Genomic DNA, 10,743 nt, shown 5'->3' with positions numbered 1-10,743 from the left:
TGGTAGAAAAGGACTTCCATACGGAATTGTTACATCAGACTAAGCTACACAACCGCAGCATATATTCATCAGTCCTAGGTCAGACCCATACAGATTCTCTGGTTGTTGGTTTAGTCTCTGTGAGCCCCTGTGAGCCTAGGTTACTTGATTTTGTGGGTTTTCTTGTGGTGGCCTTAACCCCTCTGGCTCATATGTTCCTTTCTCCCCCTCTTGTACAGGATTCCCCAAGCTCTGTCTAATGTTTGGCTATGGGTCTCTGCATCTGTTTCAATCAGTTGTTGGGTGAAACCTCTCTGATGACAATTGGGCTAGGAACCAATCTATGAGTATAGTAGAATATCATTAGGAATCCATTTCATTGACCTTTTTTTTCCCCAGTCATGATTGGTTCTATCCCAAATTTCTAAGCTATCCAGCCTCTGGGTACCAGCCCTCCAGGAAGTGTCAGTGATGGGCTCCCTTTCATGGCATGGGTCTCAAACTAGACCAGTCTGGTTGGCCACTCCCATAATTTCTATGTCACTTTTATCCCAGTACATCTTGTAGGCAGGATAAATTGTAGGTCAAAAGTTACATGGCTGGGCTAGTGTCTTGTTTGGTTACAGGAGATGGACAGTTCAGGCCCCATATCCTCCATTGCTAGGAGTTTTAGCTAGGATTACCCTTGTAGATTCCTGGGAGTTTCCATTGCACTAGGTTTCTAGCTTATCCCCAAGATACACCCCATTCCAGTTTTCTCTCCCTTTATTCTCCCCTCACCTGTTCTCTCCTGTCCCTGTCCCCCTCACCTTCCCTCCAAGAGCGAGGTCTATTCTGTTTCCCCTTCCTAGGAAGGTTCATGTCTTGCCCACCCCCTTGAGCTCTTCTTGTTACTTAGCTTCTCTGGGTCTGTGAATTATGCCTATAAGTGAGTATATATCATGTTTGTCTCTCTGGGTCTGGGTTATCTCACACAGGATGATTTTTTTTCTAGTTCCATCCATTTGCCTGCAAATTTTATGATGTCTTTTTTTAAAATTTATTTTATTTTATTTTACAATACAATTCAGTTCTACATATCAGCCACGGATTCCTTTGTTCTCCCCCCTCCCGCCCCCTCCCCTTCCCCCCAGCCTACCCCCTGTTCCCACCTCATCCAGGGCAGTTGAACAAGTGTCCTTGTGGTATGATGGAGCTTTCTTTGGGTACATGATCAGGAGTGGTATAGCTGGGTCTTGAGGTAGATCAATTCCTAATTTTCTGAGAAACTATCATATTGCTTTCCAAAGTGGCTGTACAAATTTGCATTCCCACTAGCAATGGAGGAGTGTTCCCCTTGCTCCATATCCTCGACAGGATGAGCTGTCACTTGTGTTTTTAATCTTAGCCATTCTGACAGGTATAAGGTTTGGAATCTCAGAGTCACTCTGATTTGCATTTCACTTATGGCTAAAGATTTTGAACATTTCTTTTTTTCTTTTTTTTTTTTTTTTTGGTTTTTCGAGACAGGGTTTCTCTGTGTAGCTTTGCGCCTTTCCTGGAACTCGCTCTGTAGACGAGGCTGGCCTTGAACTCACAAAGATCCGCCTGGCTCTGCCTCCCAAGTGCTAGGATTAAAGGCGTGCGCCACCACCGCCCGGCCTTGAACGTTTCCTTAAGTGTTTCTCAGCCATTTGAGATTTCTCTGTTGAGAATTCTCTGTTTAGATTTGTTTCCCATTTTTAAATTGAATTATTTGTTTTTATTTCTTTCTAGTTTCTTGAGTTCTTTATATATTTTGGAGACCAGCTCTCTGTCAGATGTGGGGTTGGTGAAGATATTTTCCCATTCTGTAGGCTGCCATTTTGTCCTGTTGACAGTGTCCTTTGCTTACAAAGCTTTTCAGTTTCATGAGGGCCCATTTATTAATTGTTGATTTTAGTGCCTGTGCTATTGGTGTTCAGGAAGTAGTCTCCTGTACCAATGTGTTAAGTCTATTCCCCATTTTCTCTTCTATCAGGTTCAGTGTATTTGTTTTGATGTTGAGGTCTTTGATCAACTTGGAATTAAATATTCCACAAAATTGGAAAATCTAAAAGATATGGATGATTTTCTTGATAGATATCACTTACCAAAGTTGAATCCAGATCAGATAAACAATTTAAATAGACCTATAACCCAATAGAAGAAGTCATTAAAAGTCTCCCAACCAAAAAAATCCCAGGGCCAGTCAGTTTTAGTGCAGAAGTTCTACCAGACTTTCAAAGAAGAGCTAGTACCAGTACTCTACAAATCATTCCACAAAATAGAAACAGAAGGAACATTGCCAAATTTATTTAATTAAGCCCTAGTCACCTTGGTACCCAAACCACACAAAGACTCAACAAAGAATGAGAATTATTGACCAGTTTCCCTCATGAAAATTGATGCAAAAATACTCAATAAAATACTCACAACCTAAGTCCAAGAACACATTAAAAAGATTATCCACCATGATCAAGTAAACTTCATCCCAGAGATGCAGGGATGGTTCAACAGACAAAAATCTGAGCTTTTTACTAAGTAAAGTTTTCTCCTCCTTTTGGGTCTTCCTCAAGGAAGTAATTCAGCAGAGAGTCATTGACAGTTTTAGCAGACATTTGTGTAGCAAAATAAGGCAGAAGATATTTTCTAGAGACAGATGAGAGTAGGTTGGCTAAGAAAGGGGGGAGCAACACAACACATTTTGTGTTGTAAGTTTTTAAGATATTTAATGAATTATGCCATGAGTTTCATATTCATGGAGATAAGGTGACTGTTTTTTTTCTTCCTAAATAAGGAAGGATTTAGTCTCCTTCATCAGGTATTTCTTCCTAAGATTCTATTGAAAAGCCCACAAGGGAGAACTACACTCTAATCTTGGCAGCTTTGGCTTCCATGTTCTGGGTGTTGAGAAGGACACTTTCATAAGTCTTGGAGAGGATATACTGGATTGAATTTCTGTAACATCCAGACAAACCTTGGACAAAACAAAATTTTTTAATAAATTCTGTTTTCCCAAGTAGTTAAAAAGCCTGAAACTTTTAGTAAGAAATATAGGTAATTATCTTCACCAAACATAAAATCTTTGTTTTTAAAGTCTGTCCTCATAATTGTTATCAGGAACAGATCAAAGTCTTAAGAAAAACTAGTTGTTTTAACAGGGGATAGATTCCTTTTGTAGCAGTATATTAAATTTTAACAGTCTTTAATTACCATTTATATACGATTTGTAAGTTTTGTTAGCAAAATCCATGAGAGTTTGTTTAAGGGGTATCAGGGATTTATTAACATATGAAATGGGGAAATATACTCACAAATACAGGGTATGGTAAATCCAGTTGCAGAGTCCTTGGAAAGCTGGGGACTGATCACATGATACTTCATGCCACCTGATTCAGTCTTCACCACCCAAGAGAGAGGGCACTGCTTGACTCCCTCTGTTTTTAAGGGGTCACATGTACAGACAGAAAGTCACACCCTAGGCTTTGTACCCCCAAAGCCATTGGCGGAATTAATTCCCATAACAAAGTTTCATCTTCTACAAAACTTCTGTGATTTTCTTGGACTATTTGTGATATATGTATGCTTTTTTTTTGTTTTGCCTGTGTGTGTATCCTTTTACATTTAGGAAATACCAAGGCAGTTTTTCCAATGCCAAAATATTATTTTACCAGACAAAATGAATTTTATTTAACATTACCATGTGTGTAGTCATATTTATATCTCTCTTCACCTTTCTTTTCTCTCATACTGATTCTTCTCTATTTTCTTTTATTTTCTTTGTTTATTTTATAAATCTGAAAGTTTTTGTTTTAGAGCCTTACAGGGGAGACCCTAAAAATGTTCCTTCTAAAAGAGAATTAAGAATTGCTGTAGGATAATGCTTTTGTGACACTGGTTTAATAAAATGCTGATTGGCCAGTAATCAGGCAGGAAGTATAGGCAGGATAAGCAGACAAGGAGAATTCTGGGAAGAGGAAGACTGAGTCAGGAGTTGCCAGCCAGACACAGAGGAAGCAAGATGACAAGGCATAACTGAGAAAAGGTACCAAGCCACATGGCTGAACATAGATAAGAATTATGGGTTAATTTAAATGTAAGAGATAGCCAGTAATAAGCTTGAGCTAATGGCCTAGCAGTTACAATTAATATTAAGCTTCTGAGTGATTATTTTATAAGTGGGCTGCGGGACTGCAAGGCTGGTGGGACTGGAGAAACTTCCAGCTACAAAGAATCTCACACATGAGTATTTCAACTATATATCGCCATTTCTCTCTCTCCCTCTATTTCTGTGTTTCCCTCTCCAATCAAATTCATGATCTTCTTTGATTTTCTTTCTTAAGATACTAAAATACTTCATAGTAAAGACTTTATTACAAGACAGAGCAATATAGCATACTTACCCACTTTAAAAAGAGGACAGAGTTCAAAATACATTGATGGTATAATATAACCATCTATGGACACCTATTTAGGCATTGTTAAATATTTATAATAGTCTCGTGTACAGTCAGTTCTATTTAGACTTCATTGCTACAGGAATTTTTAAAATTATTTATTTTATTTTATGTATATAATTGCTTTGTGTGCATGCATGTCTGCATATCATGTGTGATTCTGGTTCTAATAGTGGTCAGAAGAGACTTCAGATCCCCTGGAAATAGAATTATAGATTGTTTTGAGCTACTGTTGGGATGTTGGTAAATGAATTCTGGACCTCTGCAAGAGCAACAAGTGATATTAAATATTGAGCCATCACTTCTGCTCAGGAATTAAAAAAAAGGGGTGTGTGTAACTGTATGTTTTCTACTTAGACTTACATGAGTCTAAAATCTACAGAATGTGAAATTCCAATAACAGCTGTTCATTGTAGGAAAGTTTCTGAGGACATTGGGTGGTGAGCTCCCTTAGTATGAGAAAAATGACAGAAGAAGAGCTTATATAGAGCTCTGGAAGTATTTATATTAGCCCTCTAATATAATATCAAGGGCATCTGTGCCAGTTAAGAACTGAGGGAGTTATCGAATGTCTTCTTTTTCATGGAGGACTAAGGAGAAAAGAGAGAATCCTGTGGTAAAAGCTGGACAAATGGATGGTCCAAGGGTGGCAGAGTAGATATCAACCATTTGCCCTTTTCACTGTATTTTCTGTTTATCAGTGAGTTATTTTAGGTGATAAGCGTATCCTACATCCCTGTGGCCCCATGTCTCAGGATCAGTCTCCCATTTCTCACATTGGCACCTTTGGGAATCAGGCCTTTCTTGGGATTTAAGGTCCTGAAGTGTGGCACTTTCAACTTAGCAAATGCTCCCCATTCAGTGATCATCTGTACCAGCCAAAAAGAAGAAAAATCTGCCAGGGAGAAAAGGGTTGGTGTTGAAGGACAATCCTCTATTCTTTTTCAATGTTCTAATAGTCTTTTTTTTGTAAACTTCAATATGCTTAGGTTTTTATTTTTTATTAACCCTCTAAGTTTATGCAGTAGTTTTAGATTTACAGAATGTTTACAAATATAGAACAGTGAAAGCCCATATCAAATACATAATTCAATCTCTCATTAAATTCTAACATTTGTAGGAGGTATTTGTTGCAATTAGTTAATTATTATTAATATTCTCATACATTGAAATGGGCTACTGGAGGATTTATTTGCTACCGTATATTAGCGAACACTTCATGAAGGACCTCCAGGATGGAGAAGACAGGTGGTATGAGTAGGATAGAAACTGGAAAAGTAAGTATTATGCAACATGAGGGAAAAATGAAGTTGGAATAATTGTTGGACATCCTTTATACTAAGGAGAATATATTTGAGGGTGAGATCAGAAGTAGATATTTTGTTAAATTACTTTTATGTACCTAATAGTCTTCATTTTACAATAAGTTAAGAATTCAGAATCCACAGAGTTTTGACCCAATCACAAATCTGTAAGCAGTAAAGCACACAAGCCTACAGTAATAAGTCACCTTATTGGGACCCCACTACAGACTTTTCGGAGGTCAGCAGTCTCCTGTTCACTGTGAGACATTTTCTTGTTCCATGATTAATGTAGGAAGGCCAATTCACCTTGGGTGGTGCCATCCCTGGGCTGTTGGTTCTATGTGCTCTAAGAAAGGTGGATGAGCAAGCCATGAGGAGCAAGCCATCAAGCAAATCTCCTCTGTAGTCCATGTTTGAGTTCTTGAATCCAAGTTCCTGTCTTGTGTTCTTTCCCTGACTTCCCTTCATGATGAATTGCAATCTGGACTGTAGCTGAAATACCTGCCCCATGTTGCCTTTGGTCTTGGTGTTTTATCATAGCACTAGCAAGATAAGGGAAGGAAGAGGGAGAGAGAATGATATATAGTTAGGATGTAACTAATCTTACCATTGTCCTATGAACTCGAAAGCCAGCTGTTCTTCACAGTTGCTTTCTTCCATTCTCCTTTGCTCTCAGCAGTGTGGTCTCCTCCAAACACAGTCACAAAAACTCATCCATATTCAAGTTATCATATTTCATCTGTGCTCTGAGCTGAGCTCAGGGCTAGCAAGACTGCTGTGAGAAGGATCACCAGCATCTTGGAGGAGATGCTGGAGTTTCTCTGAAGTGTGTGCTGGAGCATGAGAGGAATCTCCCTTAATAAGAGGAGCCAAAGAACAGTGCCTTTGCAATTCCACTGATCTCATTTCTGTTACAACAGGATGTCTTACACATCTTGTTCCTCCTTTGGACTTTGGTCCAGCAGGATACTTTGTGGAGGAGGTTGTCGTGTGTCATTTCTAATGGATACAGTACTTGAATAATTTTGTTGAATAATTATCACTCAAATAATAATGCTAAAGGAACACTCTCCAAACGATTGGCACAAGTATAATAATGTAAATTCCCTCAATATTCAAATTTGTCTGGTGGTTATATCTGTGAAATTATCTGCAACTACATGTGATCTTGTATTTAGGGGTAGAATAGTGTACACATCATGTATCTGTGTCCCAGCCGTGATGCTATAGGCTTACAGTGAGGTAGTAAACCCCTCTGTTTCTGCATCCAAAAATGAACGTGTTAAATAATTCCATAACTATAGCCTTGTATCCACCAACAGTAATGCACACATCATTCCATATATGACATAAACTAAAATTTCCTTTACAAAAGGTAGTTTCTGTAAAACTACCTAATTAGGGTACCACATGACCAAACAGTAATACAAGGTTTACTTTCAGTTTACCTAGATACAAAAGATATCTGTGAGTAGAGGGATGTAGCTTTCATCAGAGATACACTGGTGAAGTAGAACCACATAGACTAATATCTTTTGTTCTCATTAGCAGAGCTAAGGTTACCAAAGCAAAAGTTGCCAAAGAATCCCCAATGGGATTTCCAATGTAGAGGAACAAGAACACAGGGTCTTGGAATGAATCATTGTGTTTCCATTCATAAGATTTCTTGCAAATTTCATCGTTTCCACTATCAAAGACTGATCAAAATTCAATATTTGTTTATCTGATCTAATTAAGTCTTTAAAAGATCCATTCTCTTGTATTCCTGTTCTGTTTAACAGGCATACTTGATGCTATTCTCCCAGATTGGTCTTCAATAGGAGGACAACAATAATCTGACACTATTATCCCACACTAACTTATTGTGAAAATGGTGTTTTGATATCCTCTGCATTGATCTATTTATTATCCTCATAATCTGGCATTGAGATTTTTTTCTTACATTCATTATAATAAAAATCTTCTTAGTTTTTAAATCAATCTCTAGAGTTTACATATACCAACTTTGCTGTGCTCTAATTTTTAAATTTAGTTTTATATCTTTTAAAAAAGAATTCTTCTGTACACAAAAGATTTCTTTTACAATTTTCATATATATATAATTTCTTCCTCCTAGTTTTCCCTCTAATACTTCCCATGCCCTCTGTTTTAGTCACTTTTCTATTGCTGTGAAGAGACACCATGACAAAGGCAAATTTAGTGAAATTGAGCATTTAATTGGGGGCTTGCTTACAGTTTCAGAGATTGAGTTCATAATCATAATGGCATGAGCTTTTGAAACCTCAAAGCCTGTCCCCAGTGACACACCTCCTCCAACAAGGCTGCACCTCCTAATCCTTTTCAAGTAGTGCCACTCCCTGATGACTAAGCACTCAAATATGTGAGTTTATGAGTGCCATTCTTATTCAAACCACCATGCTCTCCATCAAATATATGGTCTCTTTAAGTTTGCACACACACACACACACACACACACACACACACACACACTCACAGATGTAGTGTAGATGGAAGTTTCTGCCCTTCCCAGTCCCACAGCCATTTAGTCCCAAATAAACACATAGAGGCTTATATTAATTATAAACTGGTTGGCCACTCAAGTTTATGACTAACTAGCTCTTACACTTAAATTAACCCATAATTCTTGTCTATGTTTAGACATGTGGCTTGGTACCTCTTCTCAGTCCAACATTCTCATCTTACTTCCTTTGTATCTGTCTGGGGACCCTGTCTCTGCCTCTCCTCTTCCCAGCCTTCTTTTATTCTGGTCACCCCACCTACACTTCCTGCCTGGCTACTGGCCAATCAGCATTTTATTAAATAAAAAAAGGAGTGACAAATCTTTACAGTGTACAAGAGCATTATCCCACAGTAATGTAGATATGAAATATCGATAACCTCCTGAATCAGTTTAGTATTGTGCATGTGTACATGATTTTACCACTGACCACTGGTAGTGGGTAACTGAATAATGGGACCTTGACATGGCATGATTTATTCTCCTTTTGTCAGTTTTCCTTAACTGCCTGTAGTTCTTACTATCATCATATGAAAACAAACTATTATGTTTCTGAAAAGTCCTCTTTGTGTACCTAGACCAGTCACTTTCTTTTCACCAATTGTGGAATCTGGTATATGTAGGAGTTCCTTGCTCAACCTTCCGCTGGAAGATGGAAATTAGTGATCAAGACCAGCTGCCTCTTTGCTTCACACTTGTGAAGAGTTGTTGAGACATCCAGTTTCACACAGTGTGGTAGAATGTGTGAATAGTTTGATTGGACGAAGGCAAGTAGGTGCATATAGATAAAAGTCTCTAAGAAACTCTGCTTGTCCAATGTGGATGACTGGGTGCTATACTCTGCCTAAGAGGGTAGGATGCAGAGACAATTGCAGGAAGGTTTTTCAATAATTGGGTTTGTTAAGATGATTTGGCCCTTGAAGGGAATAAGGATATGATAATGTCCATGGCATAAATATAGGTGTGTTAGGAAGGGGACACCATTTAATACACAATTATGCCTGGATTATTTGGACAGCCATACTTTCTCACCATGCTCATGAAGTTTTCAGGAGACAAAGTGTTGGTAGTTGGTCCTGGGTCTTGAGTGCTTAAGACACCATATGCAAAGGAACCTGGAGATAATGGACCTGACTAAGTAAGTGGCACATGGTAGATCCTAAATTGGCAAAGTAGACCAGAGAGAAAGAAAAGAGGGGGAGGTTTGGTGCTGTTATGGGGCAATAGAAGCACCAAAGCTGGGGAAATCATCCCAGTCCATTGCTGCCTGGCTCCCAAAAGACAGCAAGTGAATGTGCCAAGTACAACTCGACTCAAGCCCATTCACAGACTTTTCCACTTTCAATAGTGAGTGAAGTGATTAATGTGTATTAAATAAAAGTATCACTTATGAGTTTACCAGATATAGCTGAAACATTGCACTGAACACTTTTGGCGATATATCCTTGAACATTTTAAATCAGAACCAAAGGATGAACAAGCTAAGAACCATCATTCAGTTTCCTCTTGTAAAAAACAGCTAGGTTATATTTTCTGCACTGTGCCTTGTAAGAGTAAACCTCCCCTCCCCAAAGGAAATGGAGGAGAAGAAGGTCAGGCTTCCATCTCTCATTTCAGTGGTACAGTAGCAAGCATATTCCAATTTTCAGTAACTTTCCTCCTTCCTTTTCTGTTTCAGAGAGTGCCTGAGAAGATTATGTACTTTAGAAAAATAGGCCAAGGAACCATTGTTGACTTTCTACATGATCCCAATAAGATTTTCCACATGTAATTTCTGAGTGTTTCCTGTATTTTTCAGTAAAGCAGGGGGGAGAATTTGAGAGCTGTGACTACAGCATAAAAACATCTACAAAAACACACCATGAGCACTTGGAAAGTTTTCCATCTTTTTAGCCCACAACACTGATAGCAAATGAAAGCATTGTATGGTCCTGTAACTCCCTGTTTCTTCCTGTAGTTTCTTTTCTGTAGTACAAGTTCATACTTTAAAAAAATGATTTTCAGATCTCTCACTGAGACTCATTCTGGTTTAAAGGAAACTGAGAGGATGTAAATCTATGGCAGTTTCAAAACCTGAACAATTCTTATCATTCCCCAGTTTGCCAGCCTGGTTTTTATGCTTCTAGCCTCAGCTTGCATTTTCTGTTCCATTTTATTGCATCTAAAATAACTGTGCAATAACTTCTAAGTATTACTAAAGATATTATTAAAATATTACTAAAACATTAGTATTCAATTATCAAAAAGTTTCATAAATGATAAATATCTTATTTTATACTTAGTTCTATTGATCTGAATCTGAAAAAATTGTAATGGAGTGACATCTTTTAATTACTAGGACTCTCTAATGTCTCTTTCTCCCTCTTTACTTGTATTAAATGCGTTTAAAAGACAGCAAAAGTTCTGACCATTTGTCCTTAAGGATGGTGTAGATTGATGTCCAAGTGAGGATATAAATTTTTTTAGTTGCATTTGAGATAGGGCC

Source organism: Peromyscus eremicus, chromosome 3 (genome assembly GCF_949786415.1).
Source record: "Peromyscus eremicus chromosome 3, PerEre_H2_v1, whole genome shotgun sequence".
NCBI lineage: Eukaryota > Metazoa > Chordata > Mammalia > Rodentia > Cricetidae > Peromyscus > Peromyscus eremicus.
Note: the sequence above shows the minus strand (reverse complement) of the source record.